Below are 18,681 nucleotides of genomic sequence, written 5' to 3'. Positions count from 1 at the left end.
TGATGCAGCCCTGGGTGCTGGAGAAGCCATGCAGAGACCCCTGCCAGCACTGAGATGTTTCTAACGCCACTGGATCCAAAGACTTTCTACCCACTGACCTGTGATCTTCTACATTCGGCGTCACTGCATGTGTTTAGTGAGTCTGAAGAGGGTTTTATAGACTGGTATTGGGCATATGGGCTCCTATCGGACTTAAGGACTTGATCTGGACTGGGCTGGGCTGTTAATCAATGTTTAATTGCTCTTGTATATAAACCGCTTTCTTGTACACACATGTGTCCACGGATTTGTTTCTCTAGTCTACCCAGACTAACACACCATCGTTGCAGCCACTGTATCAATCATCTCACTGAGGGCCTCCCTCTTTTTTGCTGTCCCTCCATTTTACTAAGCATGATGTCCTTTTCCAGGGACTGGGTTCTCCTGACTACATGTCCAAAGTATGTAAGATGAAGTTTCCCATCCTTGCATCTAGGGAGCAGTCTGGTTATATTTCATCCAAGACAGACTGGTTTGTCCTTTTAGCAGTCCATGGTACTTTCAATGTTCTTCTCTAGCACCACCATTCAAATCATTGATTCTTCTTCAGTCTTCCTTCCTTATTCAGTGCTCAACTGTCCCATGCATATGAGGCAATGGAAAATATCAAGGCTTCAGTCAGGCACACGCAATTTAGTCCTCAAAGTAACATCCTTGCTTTTCAATCTCTACAGAGGTCTTGTGCCACAGGTTTACCCAACGCAATGCATCTTTGATCTCGACTGCTCCTTCCATGAGGATTATGGATCCCAGCAAGAATAAACCCTTGACAACTTCAATTTTTTTCTCCATTTGTCATGATGTTACCTATTGGTCCAGTTGTGAGGATTTTGTTTTTTCCTAACATTGATTTGTAATCCATGAAGGCTACAATCCTTGATCTTCCTCAGCAAGTGCTTCAAGTCCTCCTCACTTTCAGCAAGCAAGGTTGTATCATCTGCATAAAGCAGGTTGTTAATAAGCCTTCTTCCAATCCTGATGCCACATTCTTCTTCATATAATCCAGCTTCTCTGATGATTTTCTCAGCATACAGAATGAACAAGTACGGTGAGAGGATCCAACCCTGATGCACATCTTTCCTGATTTTAAGCCATGCAGTATTCGCTTGTTCTGTTCACCCAACTGCCTCATGATCCTTGAACAAGTGCCTCGGGAACATAATGAAGTGTTCTGGAATTCAAGGTTGTCCATGGTTTGCTATGATCCACACAGTTAAATGCCTTTGCACAGTCAATAGCAAACACCTTTCTGGTACTCTCGGCTTTCAGCCACGCTCCATCTAAAACCAGTAGTCATGGCCCTCGTTCCACACCCTGTTCTGAAATCTGGCCTCAACTTTTATCAGTTCCGTCAATGCACTGTTGGATGATCTTCAGCACAATTTCACTTGGATGTGCTATCAATAACACTGTTCCGCAGTCGTAGGGTTGCTGGGTCACCTTTCTTTGGAATTCGAATGATTATGGATCTTTTTCAGTCAGTTGGCCAGGTAGCTGTCTTCCAAATATCCGGGTCTAGAGGAGTGAGTGCTTCCAGTGCTTCATCAGCTTGCTGAAACATTGCAACAGGTGTTCCATCAACTCCGAGAGCCTAGTTTTTGGCGAATGCATTCAGTGCCGACTGAACGTCTTGCTTCAGCACCACTGGTTCATAAGCTACCTCCTGAAATGGCGGACTGTCCACTAGTCTTTTTAGTCTAGGGACTGTGCTCCCAGAGACATGCTTAAACGTGTTTTGTTTGGAATAAATGTGTGCACCTGTGAATTAGAAACTCGGTAGCATGATTTTTTAAAATTCACCCTTGTATTCTTAAGAGAAATAAGAAATATGGTAAGAAAATAGCATTAATATTATGAGAACTAAATTTGCCTATTATTTACAAAACTCCTAAAAAACGTTTCCCAAGTACCCAGCTTTTCTAATTCACGATTCTGTGCTGCTGAGTGTAATTTCAAGGAAATTTTATATAATTAGAATGAAATAAGAATGCTATTTTCATATAACCCTGATTGCTATTTTATACTGTGTTAAGGGTTAAATTCTGAGCCCTAAGGACACATAAGGAAACCAATGAAAGTTCAAAATCCATGGGGGGAGCCACCAATCAGGAATGTGAACAGTCTTGCCCTCAGGCAGGGTGCTTTATAAAGTTGGTTGACCTCCACCCCACCTAACCAGGCCAGGGGAGGCAGCCGGCTCCCTTTCACCCTTCAGGAAAACTGCCAGACTGGTGTCCCATAGTCAAGAGTCATGCCCTGGGGCTAATCTTGTAACCGCTCTTCTCCAGCATGATCTTTTTCGTTGGTTTGGTTTTTATCATTTTTTTGGGAGCTCTTATAACAACCCACACATCAACTGTATCAAGCACATTTGAACATATGTTGCCATCACCATTTTCAAAACATTTTCTTTCTACTTGAGCCTTTGGTATTAGTTCCTCTTTTTTCCCCTCTCCCCCACCCTCCCACCCTCGTGAACCCTTGATAATTTATAAATTATTGCTATTTTCAGCATAATCCTCTTATCCCAACCATGGTCCCATTCCCATGTCTCTCTAGTCCCACCTGCAACTGTGATGGGCTGATTTGCCTGCCCCCAACCGTACTTCCTCCAGTTTCCTGTCTTCCCACCTCCTATTTAAGCCTCGGATCCTCTTGGTCTCCCTCATCTGGAATGATGTGTCTTTGTTTTTATTTCAGATTTAAGGTCTCTCTTACACCCGAGAAGAATACAAGGGTTAATTCCATAACATTTCTTTGTCAATTACAGCCCAGTCACTAAATATGGCTAAATTCCTAACTGAATTTAGATGAAATCCCAGTTCCCTCCTAAACCTTGAAACAGCCCTAAGGCCAACGTAAGTACCATACCCCCAACCGACAAGATGGAATCACACGGAGACAGGGAGGGGCAGAAGCACACAAGCAAGCAGTCTCCTTGAAGGCAAGGAAGAATACTTTGCCTATGGAAAAGACAGACAGAGCAGACACACACTAGGACTAGCTGAAGGGAGTACCCCACAGAACCAAAACATGTCCCTAGAAAGAAGCCCCCATCCTTCGCCTTCCCCTCCTCCAGCCTGTTGAGTCAACAAAAAACCCCTTCTGACTCCTACCGCAGCAAAAGCTTGTAACAAAGACCTCTGGAAAAGCTCCCGTGGATCAGCTCATATACTGAAAAGAACCAACCTTCACAGATTTTGTATATGAACTGGTATAATCTGGCATACTCCATGGACCGAGGCAGGCGCTCTGGTGCTGGCTGAGTCAGTGTTTCCACTCCCCCTCCCCTCCCCTTACCACACAAAGGGACTAGAAGTCACTTTCCCCACTGGTGTAACTTTGTGATCATTTTCCTCTCGGCCACTGTTTCATTAGTAACACCACACCACACCACTGCCAGATAATAACTTTTAAACCAGTGCTGGGGGTTAGACATTGGGTGGCTCACCTCAAAACAGGCCGTTGAATCCCACCAGCCTGTCCGAGGGAGGCTGGGAGGAAGGGAGGAGGCTGCCTGCTGCTGTCTCAGAAATGCAACGCAGGGTGGCTATGGGTCAGAACAGCCCATGGGTTTCTGTTCTTCTTAACGTCTCCTTATAATTCTAAAGGCTTCCTTCCTCTGCAAATTACCTTCCATCTTTGCACGTAAATGAAACCCAGTGAGAAAGAGAAACTATATCCACATACAACTACAAAAGAAAAACAAAAGTTCAGCTAGCAACTCAGAAAGTCCTCCTCCGGCCGGCCCAGGCAAGTCTCCATGACCCCAGAAAGGGCCCTGAGAAACAACACTCACGTCCTTGTTCAGGTACTCTAGCTTAACCCACACAAACTTACGCACCGCATGCTTCTTAATGTTACTCCCATGGGTAGGAGAATCCCCTTTCTCAAATATAACATGTTTGGTTTGGTTTTGCTAATACCGACTTTTAAAGCAAAAATTGTATCTTGAGCTATAAAACCACCATCAGCACCAATGAGCGCAGAACTTCCTTACTTGCTCAAATTACTCTGTCATGATGCACAGTCCAGTGTATCTGTGCCTGGTACAACTCGCATATGCCGTGGCTCAAAACAGACACAACACACCTAGTCAGCCCCTTCTACTGCCACGAAAATTTACAGCCATGGAAATCTTGAGTCATGTGGGTTGGGTTATGATACGAATGGAGGAGGCATCAATTCATAGGCACCGTAGAGCCGCTGTAACATAGAGATTTACATTACGCCGCTAACCACTAAGTCACCAGTACCAACCCACCTGCTCCTGGAAAGATGGAGTCAGTGGCCATGAGTGCAGGAGCTATGCAGAAGGATATGAGTGCACTTTAAAAGTGCCGTGTCAATAAAACACATACATGCATACATATGGCTGCTATAACATGGACGTTGGCCATTACCAATCACTATTGTAGCACAATGAACATTTTAAAGATGTAGCCATTTAAATTCTTATACGCATGTTGGAAAGTTTGCAAAAAGTCGCCACGTATCGTTGACTGCCACTCAGATCATCCCTGCAGGGCAGGGCACAACTAACAGGGCCGTTTTTCTCCTGCGAAGCCGGCTGGTGGCCTCCACCTGTTGATCTTGCTGTTAGTAGGCCAACTCAGAAGCCACTTCGCCACCAGAGCGACTTAAAAAATGATGGTCTGAGCAAAACATGCTTTTCAGTATGCCCACGTCCAGATACCTGAGTTGGCTGGGAAGAGTCATGTAAACTAAATGTATTTTTTATATTAAAAACTAAATCAGCCATTGCTGTTGAAGTAATTCTGACACAAGCCGGCAGGACAGAAGAGAATTGCCCCAGAGTTTCGAAGCCTGTGATCTTTATGGAACCAGCTGTCTCCGCTTCTCAGGCAGTCTTTGGTGAGCCAAGAGCCACCAAGGTTCCTTGTTTACAAACAAGCAAAACAAACAACACCCTGGGCTAATCAGAATCTAACAGTTCCTAAAAGAACCTGGATTTTATTTTTGGTTTTCAAATGGCATACAACAAACCTCAACGTATACCTAATAATAATAAATCACAGTAAAAGCCAACATGCAGTCAGGACAACGTGACAGACACTGTTTTAAGAGTATGGCAAGCATGTGTTAGCTCTCACTTAATCTTCAAAACAACCCTGGGTTGGTACTATTTACTATCATTTTACATAATAGGGAAACTACAGGAAGATAAAAACTTGCCCAACATCATACTGTTATGTAAGACTTCCAAAACAGGATTTACGCTCGGATTTCCATACAAGAAGCTTCATTTCAGTGTGAACGAATATGAAGGATGAATTACAATGAATATTCTGAAATCATTTCTCATTTACCTCCAGCTCCTACTCTTGTTACTTCTATAGGAAAAGAGAAACACAGCTAAATGTTGACAGGAAACACTGTGCTCAAGTATTAGATGCTGCTGTCTGGATGTTTTACATCAACATCTGTGAAATAGGAACTATCAAGAATGTAGAATCTATGGCAGAGGTTATGTAACTTGCCCGAAACACGGAATAATGTCCTGGGTTCAATGTAGGTTTGACTTAAAATCCCACCGTCATTTTTTCTACATTGCAAACATTAACTACACAGTGCTGCACCAACAACTGTCAAGGACTCAGTATATGAGGGGCTTTGACAATTTCACAGAGAAATGCCATTAACTTTTCATTCCATTTTCCACAAGCTTTTTGAAACTCTAGTAAGTCGTGGTAGAAAAGCCTGTAAGAGCTCAAAAATGTGTCCATTTGAGAATGAAAATTAAAGTGAAAATTAAGACACAGAAAAAAGTGAAGATCGAAAAAAGTCCCATCACTTAGCCAAGACAGAGCAGTCTGTATGTTAAGAGCAAACCGCCCTGGGGGCCAGCGGGTGAGCACTCTGCTACTACCCAAAAGGTCAATGGTTTGAACCCACTTCCAGCTCCAAGAGGGAAGGGTGTGGTGTCTGCTTCCTTGAAGATGACAGCCTTGAAACCACGGTCAGGCAGTCAGTTCTACATGCTGTGCTGCGGGGCTGCTATGAGTCAGAATCGGTATCTGCTATGGCTACCTGACAGCAGGATGTTTAACATTATCTTAAATTCTAGTGACCAAATAACAACCACGCACACTGCCAAACTTCTAAAGGCAAAGCCCTCACTCGTACGTTATTTTTATATCGCTCTTAAAAGAAAATATATCAATTACCTCAGAACGCTCAGGTTAGCTAGGTTAGCCATTTTTATACAATCTGTTGATTCCATTAACTGAACAGGAAAAGACTTTGAATAAAGTGGACAGGCAGTAAATGCATATTTGTTATGTGAGTATTCAATCCAAACCCAAAGAGGTTCCTTTGAACGTTACAAAGAACTCCTGGCCTATAAAGATTTTCTGCACCACAGATTAACTGAGAAATGAAACAATTATGTTGCCTGCTTAAAAAAAAATTACGTATTTTCATTTACATTAAGTATGTTGATTTTTTCCTACAGAACCTTTTGAACAACGCCTGTCAGTCGTTTACTTAACACAGCCACTGGCTAGGTTTCTCAACTCGCTGCACCAGTTTGACAGGCTCCTCTAAAGTCCACCTCTCTGCTCCATCCACACGGCTCTCACCAATACCACCATGACCTCCATCCAGACCACTATTGCAGAAACCCGCAGGGCGCTGGCCAAGTCCTACCGTCACTTGACCTTTCAGAAGCGCTACAGGCTGCTGAATAACCATTTCCTCTTCCGGACACACTCTCACGGAGCCTAGTTCACTAGTTCTCCTGGTGGCTCGCTCCTTCACAAATGTATCCCCCTCCTCTACTCAAGCAACGGTCATCGAGATTCCTTAAGACTTGGTCCTAAATTCACTCTCCTTATCCTGTGCTTCTAGAGATCAGTGCTTATACATACATAAAGGACCTGAAGACTTGTTCACTCTAATCTAGATCTCTACTCAAAACTCCACACTGGAAAACTGACCTATCAAATACTAGTTTTCTTTCTCCTCCTCTATAGAATAGAGGGGCGATTGGCAATACATGTAAATGTCCTTGTAATCGAGTCTGGGCTCACACTGGAGGGTGACTTCCACAGTGCAGGCCTTACTGTCTTCCCCCAAACCTGGTCCTTCATCCAGTGTGCACTGTGACAAGGAATGGTACCCAAGCAGAAGCCTCTGAAATCACCGGAACGCACCTTTTTCCTACCCTCCCGCCCTCCTCTAAATACCTCTCCATGTCAACTACGAGACCTTGACTGCTCAAGCTGTGGCCGTCTCTTCCCACATCCGTCCTTTCCCATTCCCCCTCGGCACACAGGCCCTCCTTTCCTGCAAACACAAATCTGCCTTCCTCGTACCATCGCGCAGAGCAACTGGGCAGTCCTCAAACGGCTCTCATTCTAGCGCAAGGAAGAAACGGCTCTAAAATTGTGTCGTGATCGCACAGCTCCTCTGGATATGACTGGACTACTGAAGAGGATATTATGTGGACAATTTAAATAAGTCACTCTGCCCAGGAAAACGACAACTTTCTCAAAATCTCTGCTTATGTACTGCAGCCCCAGCTTCCCCAGTCCTGTCTCTGACAGTTCTGACCTTCAACACCTGGCTTGGTCCTGCTCGTCCGGTAAATAAGGCCCAGCTCAAACGCCACCCTTGTTCAGCAACGCTGCGTCAGTCCTGACGCAAAGGACTGATCAGCGTTTCCCTCGGTGAGGCTTGGTCTCTGTCCCCACCGCCACACAGACCAGAAGCATACGGTACATGGGATACTAGCACTGTCGGGAAATAAAACTGGGACTTATTCCCTGACTTGAACGGAGGGAATCTGGAAGACTAGAATTCCATGGCTGGAAGACCGCCACTCTGGTAGTTGGGGACATAGCCCAGGTACATGTTCCTGCGTTTGCCTAAGTTTTCCACAGTTTCTCCCTTAAAGCTGTGCTGCAGAGTGAGCACATGGTTGATTCATTCTCCCTATGGAAGCAGACATTCCTATTTGGCTCTATTTTCTTCCTGCCGCGACATCCAGCCCCTCTCATACCTTCCTTCAATAGCAGATGGACATAGGGGGACTTTATCCTCCATGCCTGGATTCAAAATGTTTCTATTAAGCCTGAATTTTTGGCTATATGAATTGGATCACGTAGTTTTGTCTTGACAGCTTTTAATATATAGAAAATAACCATGTCTTCCATGTGGCTTTTGAATTTTATATATAAAACAAAATGGGGACTTGTGGGGGGAGGTCAGACGCTTACAGACATCCTCCAGAAGGCAGTTAGTCACCAGACAATAGGGTAGGCCTCGCTCCCTGCTGCTGGGGACAATAAACTAGTTCTCCCTGAGGCCTGAGACCAAGCGTTCACACCTTACCTATAATGATCTCTATCAGTTGAGCCAAGTAACAGGCAAAACTGGCTCTGTGACATCCAAAGTTAAGTTGCCATCCTAAATCTAGGATCCGTAGCTCATCTTGTCACATGTATACCCCCAATCCCTCCTCTTACTGTTGCATGTATGTCCCTACACCACCCCCTCTCATTACTGTTTTACCTATAGCACAACCCCTTCCTGTGACGTAGGTCCTTACCTGTAATTAGGGGACTTGCATGTCCTCAGAGAATATAAAAAGCCTGGGCTAGCATTAAGCCCTCTCTCTCTCCCTCCACGTGGACCACCAAGCGGGGTTGAAGTGAGCATGCTGCCATGAACTGTGTCTGACTCCATTTATTTCAATACTTCACTTCTATCTCTGATGCTCTCTGTAACTTTACCATGATCGTTACTTATTGTTGCTGTACAATTGCGCCTACCGGACCCGTAATGATGTGTTAGGGGCTGGCGTCCCCTGACAACGGTACAGTGACTTGTTGTTCTTATATTGCTTTCAGGCTGTATTTCTGCTCACCTCCACCATCAATGATTCCTTCCCAGAGCCACACTCTTCGATTCTGATTCCTACTTGAAGCTATTTCCCGTCAGAAATATTAGGTTCTAATAAAGCCTGTCAAGCTACAACACATCTCTTCCTTTTTTCCTAACACATATTTCTTGAATACGAAGTAGTGACCACTAATATGGGGATGATGCCAGCACAATAAGAAAATCATTTGGTTCCTGACAGTTTCTCCAAATATAATAACTAATGAAAGAGAATAAACTGAACAATATGCAAAGACCCTGAGAAACCAAAACCAAATCCCCTGCCCTCAGTCCACTTTGACTCGCAGCAGCCCTGCAGGGCTTGGGCTATCGCGTTTCTGGAAGGAACCCTGTGGCACTGCTGGGTAAGCTCGGCACGTCCAACAACAGCTGCTCCTCCGAGGAAAGACAAGCTGTCTGCTCCTGTAATGATTTCCATAGGTAGGGTCGCCATGTGCCGGGACCAACTCAGCAGCACTGGGTCGGGTTTGACTTTGGGACTCTCCATAAAAACTGTCTACCTCGGCTTTCTCAAGCGGAATAGCTGGTGGGTTCAAACCACCCGTCTTCCAGTGTGCGCCTGGGCTCTTACAAAGACCGACAAGGAATGGGAAAGGCTGCGGCCCGACAGAAGTGCAGTCTAATAGTGAGTGTATGGAACTGCTACCCTGCCACTGTAATGGAGCCTTCTGGGAAAACGGCAAGCGCAACCCAGATCAGAAGGCGCAAGGCTCTTCCCTCTTTCTTCTATCAACAAGGACGCGAAGACATCTTTACACTTTGAGCTGTAACCCAGCCATCTTCTACACTGTTGCTCAAAATCCGCCAGCTCCGACCATCGGTGTGGGCTTTTCTGAACTCGTTTGGCTTTCTTTTCCTCTTGAGCACTTCCTGCTAGCACTACGTGATGCTCTAAGCTCAACAACATGTATTTACTGCCCTAGTTCCAGAGCCAGCCATGCCACCAAGCCTTCCTAGTTCCTTTACTGGGAAAAAATACTTTAAAAAAATGATCATTAGGAAGCAAGATCTGGGTGTCAGATGCACTTTTTGCTTCTGAGCCCAGTCGCTGACAGAGCAAAGAAATGCATGTGTGTTCAATCATGCATGCCCATACCTACATTCCTACAGGTTGTGCAAACTGCTCCCTCCCTTTCCCACTGGCGCGGAGTTCATGCCAACTCAAAGCTGCTAACAAAAAAAGTTGGAGCTTTGAGTCCCCCTAACAGTGCCCGGGGTGACAGGCTTGGCAATCTGTGGGCAAAGCCTGGGCCGCTGAGAGCCCGCGGACACAACTCTACTCTGACACACCTGGGGTCGACAGGAGTTGGAATCTACTAGATGGCGGCCAGGGGACCCAGTGACAGCAAGTCAATTCCAATGATACTGCTAGATGTAATCATCCGTATAGATGAGGGCGAGTCAAAAAGCACTGCTATGAAATCATGGAAATGTTTACTAGACAAAGAGTGCAATGTGAAGCTGCCGTTTCGTAACATCTCCTCCTTTTAGGTCTATGGGAGGAAGGTGGGGCTCTCTACTCCAGTAAGGAGTCACAGCCCCAGAAGCTCACAGGGGCAGTTCTACCCTGTCCTGTAGGGTCGCTATGAGTCAGAAGTGACTCAGTGGCATGGGGGGCTTGGTTTTATCAGGTCTCACTTCCTAAAATGATGTTTCCATCTCTCTCAATACTGCCCAGAAAAAGTCTAGCCAGTGGTTCTCAACATTCCTCATGCTGCGACCCTTCCTCATGTTGTGGTAACCCCCCCACCCCCGGGCATAAAATTATTTTTGTTGCTACTTCATAACTGTCATTTTGCTACTGTTATGAATCAGGAGACCCCTGTGAAAGGGTCATTTGATACCCCAAAGGGGTTGGGACCCACAGGGTGCGATCCACAGGTGGAGAACCGCTGGTCTAAGCTCTATTTACATCAAATCGAAACGGAAACTTTGGAACCTTTGGGCACTCAAATCTTATTCCTGCAGTTTGGGGATTAAAAAGTCTGGAGGGGCAAGGGCAGGGGAGCACAATGGATGGGATAAGTTTCCGAAGCAAAGTCTCCTAGGACAGCCCTTCCTGAAAAATGAGCAGGTGCACTGTCATTATGGGGGGAATTCTTTGACACAATTTTCCTTGCCTCTTTCTCACCTCGAGCTTCTCCCCAAGAAGTCTCTATGATCACCCGGTGCCCAAAGATTACACCACCAACAACAACAACACACACGCGCGTGCCACAACATTCTGGCTGACTTCTCGGCCTTAGAGTGTCCAGGATATCCCCTTGGAAGCCACTGCTTTGGTCAGACTTGTTTGTTATTTTCATGTAACCTTAGAAGAGCAAGGCTTGTCTACGGCCACCGAGGTTTGTTACCTTGCTGGTTTAGAATAAACCCAAGCCCATGTGGACTGCAACTCTGGGAGCACACTTTGGGTCTTCCCCTCGAACAACAAAGCTGAACGTTAGTCGGTACTGATATCTCCGACTCTGATCCATCACCACACAGATCCTTCCTTTTGTTTGTCTTTACGCTTCCACTCCAACAGTGCAAAGTGTGGCTCCCACAACTCCCACCTATTCACTTACTAGCCAAACTCCAGTACTCGGGTACAGCATGACCAGAATTGTGAACTCATGTCCCCACAGGGCACAGCTTTCTCCCAGTCAGAACCCCTGACCTATGTACACCTTCCTCAGCCTTTCGTGTTCAGAACCCACAGATTTCCTCTTGTTACTACAGCTGGCACCAGTTTGCCCCATCGCCTCCCATGAGGTGGTTTCTTACATCTGAAACACTTAGATTTGCATGTCACATTCTGCATTCTATCCTGGAATTCCTGCCATCATCTCTTAAATAATTCTTAACATTTGCATGCATTAAGGTTCATTCACTCTTTGTGCTGCAAAGTTGAACCGCATTGTGTCCAGTATCCACAATTATAGTATCGTACAGGATACTTTCACCACCATATAAAAGGAGCGTCCCTGGGCCTCCCCTATCCAAATACATCCCCCCTCCCCCAAAGCCCTGGCAACCACTCATCTTTCTCTAAACGGGTTTGCTTCCTCCAGATGATCATAAACTTGAATCCACAGTTTGTAGTTTTCAGAGCAGCTTCTTTCACTTACCAATATGGATTTAAGATTGATGCCTCTTTCAAGGCTTGATCGATCATTCTCTTTGTACTGCTATGTAATACTTGCGTACAGTTGCATCACAATTTGCCCACTCACCTACTAAAGGCCATCTTGGCTGCTGTCCTTGGGGGCTGATATAAATAGGCACATGTAGGTTATTCTGTGGGCATAGGTTTTCAGATCAGCTGGGTAAATCCTTGGGAGTTGTTTTGTGGTTTTTGAACCCTACTAAGAGGTATGCAAGAAGGCAATGGGGTTCTGTGACATGCCAGCATTCCTTCCTCTCAATGGCTAGTCCACATCTTCATCGTTCACTTTAAAGTATTATTATTTTGCTTTAAATTTTAAATCCTCTACCCAAATTCAGCAGGTTAACTACCTAGTCTCCTTTCACCAACAGAATAGATACAAGAGAGCTGGTCAATTTAACTCCCTTTGCTCTCCATTTACAAACTTGCCTAAAGCCCCACCAGTCTACCTACACACCACACCACCACCACCACCACCACCACCACCACCCCACCCGTTATTTTAATAAGAGTACCTCTACCAGCCACTATAGTAACAACAGTCCTGCCCTACCCACCATCCTCCTCTAGGTACTAGGATAGAGTAAGTCAAAAAGTATTGCTACTAAGGTTCCAGTACCTGCTGGGTTTAAAATCAAGCAAAACATGTTTAATTACATCTTTGTGACCTATGAGTGTCTATAGGTAACTTTCCACTAGTATGAGGTGCTTTGAAAAGATCATGGGGAAAAACACAATTAAAATGGAACTTTCCCATAAATTTTTAAAGCTTAGTCTCCCAAGGGGCAATCAGAACAGTGACTCCCAAAGGGCATCTTCTGGGTCAGTTAAGTTCATGGCACAGAGGTCAGCTCACAAGGTCATGGTGCTTTTGAAGATTCCAAAGGAGTAATCACCATACTTTTTCTCCAAGGACACAGAATAACCACAGAGGTGTTATTAGGGTGAGAACAAGGCCAGGAAAGCTGTTTCTTCTCCCAGGGCAGTCAGCGGTGCAGGCTGAGGATTTTGACAGGAAGCCCTACTGCAGTCACCCTATGACCCTCATCTTGTTCCCCAAGCCAACAAACATTGAAAAGGGACATGATGTGGGCAAACATTAGGAATGCCCACACTGCCGTTTGACATATTGCACATGGAAGACCTCAGGATTCTTTAGGGCAGTGGTTCTCAACCTTCCTAATGTCGTGACCCTTTCATACAGTTCCTCATGCTGTAGTGACCTAACCATAAAATTACTTTTGTTGTTACTTCATAACTGTAATTTTGCTACTGTTATGACTCAGGTGACCGCTGTGAAAGGGTCGTTCGCCCCCCAGGTTGAGAATCGCTGCTTTAGGGAAGCCCGGGTTAGAGGCAGAAGCACCACTTTCAGAAGTACAGAAACCTTGATGCAGGATGTGTAAAGAAACAGCTTTAGCCTGTATCTCTGAATACCCTTTTTGAAGAAAAAGAACAAACACAGCCTAGCCAGCAGGAAGAAAGCAAAAGAAACATCACAGCTTTACATTTTAATATTTATGCTTAATAAAGGTTTCTAAGATTGGCAATATTTTGGACTTATTCTCTTTATCAATATCTCAAAGGTGGTCTATATTCACAAATCTCTCTGCTTTACTCTTCAACCCACGTATTGCTGATTTTCGCCCCCATCATTCAACTCAAACTGCTCTTCCTAAAGGCTACAGTGATCCAACTGACAAATCCAATGGAAAAATTCCCGTGCCTATTTCACTAAGCTTGTGTTCCATGGACACTAAAGCGGACTTCCTCTCTTTTATACTTCCCTGCTCACCTTCTGTGACACCACACTTCACTGTCTGGACACCATGGAGCTACCCTTCTGGGGCTCACCAGTCTTTCAATGTTGGTGTTGGTCAGAGTTCTCTATCTTCAGCCTCCTCCACCTCCTCATTCTCCACCCTTTTCCATACTCTCCACCGATCTCCTGCATTCTGAATTTCATGTATCACTCAGAGACAACTTCCAAATCGGCCAAGATCTCGCTCTCTCCCCCAAGTTTCAGGTAAAGGATTTCGTCACCCTTTCTGCAAAGAACTGCCTCACACACCGTCCCTACCGAAAACAATGGGGCCCGGATTATCCTTGCGCCAGGAGGCTGTTTCCTGTTTCGTAACTGCACCCCTGCAGCTGATTCAACACAGGTTAGCACCTGACCCAGAGGTCACGGATCCACGCCATAGCACTCAACGGAGACCCAACTAAGAGTGATGTAAATTAACTAGGCCAATCTAGCAAATCTCTCAGGAACCAGAAATAGAAAAGAAAGGCTAAGCCAGCCGGCAGAGAAAGGAGAACATCAGCAGCAGCGGGCAGAACCCGGCTAAGTCACTGCAACAGTACTGGTCGGTATGAGGCGCACTTGGGCGATTCCGACTCACAGGGAGCTGATGCACTGTGGAACAAAAACCGCCCCGTCTGGAGCCATCCTCACAACTGCAGCTCACTCACTGAGGCTGCTTCCTCTTTTCAACAGCCCCCAATTCATGTTACCAAGCAGGATGTCCTCGAAGGACGGGCCTCTCTCTCGACCGCACGTCCAAGTGCTGTAAGACCACGTTTCACCATCCCCACTTCTAAGGAACATTCTGGCTACATGTCCTCCAAAACAGATTTGTTCTGTTCTTTGGGCAGCCTGTGCACATTGCGTTCTTCAGCAAAACCACAACGCAAAGGCTTCGATTCTTCCTCTGTCTTCCTTACCCATTGTTCGGTTTTTACCTATGAGGCAATGGAAAAGGGCCTGCCTTCGTGGGGCAGGCATACCACACTCTTTAAAGGGGTCTTTGCCAACAGATACGTCCTACACACTTAGCAACCCTTGTACTTCACTGTTGCTGCCGCGGGTGTGGATTGTGGATTTCAACCCTTGGGTTACTTCACTGTTGCTGCCACGGGTGTTGACGGGGGATTCGAAGTACAATGGAAACTCTGCTTATCGTGACGTGAGGACTTTTGCTTTCCTGGCGTGCAGTGTCAGCCATTTCAAAGGCTGTCTGTCGTCTTTGATGCTCAGCAGCAAGTGCTTCCAGGCCTCCTCCCTCTCAGCAAGCAAGGTGGTGTCATCTGCCCAACACAGACTGACAAGGAGCCTTGCTCCAGTGCCGCTGCCAGGCTTTTCTTTACACATTCCAGTGTCTGGACTGTTTGCGGGTGAAAGAATTACTTGAACAGTGGGGTAGATTAAAAGCCCTGGACTCCAGCTCTAACTGCAAAAGATGTGCTCCTGTTCCTTCCGTGGGGCTTTGCTCTGTGGCTTCTCCCTGTTTCCATCAAGTCCGATCACCTGGCCGCTGCTGTTGCCATCAGGTTGACTCCTGGTGACCCTTTGTGTACAGACTAAACTTGCTCCCCAGGAGCTCAAGTTGTGACCGTTCAGAAAAAGATCTCCAGGCCTGTCTTCTAAAACACCTCTGGGTCGGTTCAAATCACCAGCCTTTTGCCTAGTAGTCTAGCACTTCACCATTTGTGCCCAACCAGAGACATAAAACCTCATCGATCCAAATACTGATTTCATCACCACTGGATTCTTTGTTCACAGCAAGAACCAAACACAGAGCCAGAAACCCAAGTGTTACCCTTGATTTTTCTCTCCATTCTTCTGCACTGATTATGTATGTACAGGACTAACCACAAGGTTAGCAGTTCAAAACCGCCAGCTGCTCCAAGGGAGAGAGATGAGGCTTTCTACACCTATGAACAGTTCAAATCTCAGATACCAATGGGGGCACCTCTATCCCATCCTAGAGGGTGGCCATGACTCAATGGTGAACCAACTCAATCGGTGAACCAATAGTGAGTGTCAGAGGTTTTATTACCAAAATTAATCATCTGTCTGCTCCTCTCCATCCCTACCACTAACCAAATCTGTTCCCACAAAACCTACTACAACAGCCTTCTTATAAGTGAGTGTGCTATTTCCAGTCTTGACCTTGCATCAGACCTACCTTCAAGTTATCTATGTAATCTGACAAAAATCTATGAGCATGCCGCACCAGTTCCAATCCTGGATGCCCCCCCCCCCCCATCTCCCATAGAATAAGACCTACACACAGTAAGGTTTCCTGCAATGCCTCAGGCTGGTCTTGCCCCCAGCTGCTCCTTGGATGTAGTCTCCCTTGCAATGGCTTGTGGAGTCTAGTTCGTCCAGTCTTCTTTTCCTGCACTTGTGATGTCCAGTCCCATGCCTTCTCCTAGATCCTGCTCATCTTTTAAAGTTGACCCCCCAGCCCCCGGGAAGCTCCTGGACTTCACCCTTTCCTAGGCCACATACTTCCACAACACTCAGTTTTAATGTCTCCCTCGTCTCTGTTTCATGTCCCTTCTGAATTTAGAAACAGTCCCTTACCTTTGAGTGCTCAGACCTGGTACAAAGTAAACATTCAATAAGAGCTTCTGAATGGATGACTAAGCAGATACTGGGCAAACACATGCATACAAAGCATCTAGCGCAGTATCTGTAACTGTGTAACACAGTAAGTGCTCAATAAATGATCACTACTGTTATCTACTTTTCTATATGCGTGATTTTAGATTCATTTGATTTTTGCAATTATATCAATTGGTATTTCCCAAAATTTCAACATGGATCGCTGGTAATTGGTTTTTTAATTCCTCGACTTGAGGAGAGATTTTATACCACTCCCGTACTTCTTAATACAAACAGCTATATAGTCAAGCAAACAAAAACCAAAAACTCAACATTACTGTAGTTTATTCCGACTCAGGGGACTCTACAGGAGAGAGCTGAACTGCCCCACATGATGCCCAAGGCCCTAAAGCTTTATGGAAGTCGACTGACTACCACATCTTTCTCCTGGTGGCTCAAACCGCCAACCACTGGTTGGCAACGGAGAGCTTATCCACTGAGCCACCAGGGCTCCTTTGGTAGGAAAACATCTATTTGTTGAAATACGAAGTATAAGAAATTAGACAATTATATTTACTAATCCTGAAAGGACTAATGACTGTCCATACTGGTGGGTAGTGGGAGGGTGGGTGGAGAGAAACAACAGGGAGTCAGGAATCCCCACAATCCATTCTATTTGGTTCCATCCAATGAACAATACTTCAAAAGACACACTTCCCTATTTCATCATTCCCATGGTTCACTTATCGTGGGTTTCTTCTACACTGTGCCAATTCAGTATAATCAAGGTGCACAGGCTTTTCCAAGGCATTAGCGAGTTCGGTGATTGGGGAAGGGCACAGGGCTACCAAGGCCTTCACGAATGCCGGGCCTACCACCTGTCCAGGTGGCCGTGATGAGGGATGGATTGGACTCCACAGACATCCCAGATGAGATGTTTCCCAGACACCATGTCCTCAACTTCATCCAAAATAAGCTAGGTGAAACCCTACTTCTTGGAGATGTGGATCTTCAGGCACCCAGGGATCTTGACCTTGGCCTTGCACAAGGCCTCCAACACAGGCTCCTTGCTTTGAAGTTTAGTTCAGATGGATGAGATCACCTGGTCAACGTGACCTAACCACCAGCGTGCCCTGGAGATTCCCAAAAGCACCTCCATCAAGATTTAGAGCTGAGGTTAGGGGCTGCAGAAATCAAGTCAGGCCAGAGCCCTTGAAGAGCAGCACAGGGTGGTCTCCAAGGTCCCTTAGGGAAGTCTATACATACCAACAGGCTTTGAACACTACAGAGTAGGGTGTTGTTTGCAGTCATTGCAAACCAACCCCCACTGGAAGGATGGTTCGTTTAAATTGATTGCAGAGAGAAGTTACTTTTAATCTCAAGTATTTGGGCTTTATCTGTGTAAGATACTTAATCCTCGCACAAACTAAACCAGGCAATGCAATGTAGTGGAAGGAAGAGGACTCGATCTGGAGCCAGTGGAAATTACTTTCCAATCCTGGCTCACTTATGACTGGGAAAACCTTCCAGGGGTCCCATTTTATGATCACTGAAATGAGAATCTGGATCTGGTCCAGATCCAACCAACATACAAAGGGACTTCAAAAATTGGTGGGGACAGTGCAATTAAAAGATGATGGTATTTTTTCAAGAATTTTTGTAGACCCACCTGCTCCTTCATACATGTGTGTCAAAGCACTTTGTAAAGTATCCAAATACAGGTATCTACATGTGACCTCCTCCCTGGGGGACGGACAACAGAAAGTGGGTGAAGGGAGACGTCGGACAGGGCAAGATATGACAAAATAATAATTTATAAATTATCAAGGGTTTATGAGGGAGGAGGAGCGGGAAGGGAGGGGGAAAATGAGGAACTGATGCCAGGGGCTTAGGTGGAGAGCATTTAAATGTTTTGAGAATGATGAGGGCAATGAATGGACAAATGTAGTTTACACAATTTATGTATGTATGGATTGTGATAAGAGTTGTATGAGCCCCTAATAAAACGATTTTTAAAAAGTATCCAAATGGCAGTAACAAAGGATAAAAAGAGTCTGTAATTGAAACACTAATGTTAACCAAATCCAATGTTGTATCCATTAAGATGTTTCAAGGTGGAATAAAGTCATGTAAGTCCCTTGTACTTTTCAAAGTTGACAAGAATTTTAAAAGACCAGGG

At 45.5% G+C, this 18,681-nt stretch overlaps 1 protein-coding gene and 1 non-coding gene across 2 annotated transcripts in view; both read right to left on the bottom strand.

Moving 5' to 3' along the window:
* Nucleotides 1-18,681, bottom strand: part of RANBP9 (RAN binding protein 9) — an 83,918-nt gene that overhangs the window by 61,740 nt on the left and 3,497 nt on the right. The window lies entirely within an intron of this gene.
* On the bottom strand, nt 17,731-17,861 carry LOC142438390 (small nucleolar RNA SNORA70). Its single transcript, XR_012782769.1, has one exon. It is a non-coding gene; the product is annotated as a small nucleolar RNA SNORA70 (small nucleolar RNA).

This window comes from Tenrec ecaudatus, chromosome 1 (genome assembly GCF_050624435.1).
Source record: "Tenrec ecaudatus isolate mTenEca1 chromosome 1, mTenEca1.hap1, whole genome shotgun sequence".
NCBI lineage: Eukaryota > Metazoa > Chordata > Mammalia > Afrosoricida > Tenrecidae > Tenrec > Tenrec ecaudatus.
Note: the sequence above shows the minus strand (reverse complement) of the source record. Positions and strands in the feature narration are given on the sequence as shown.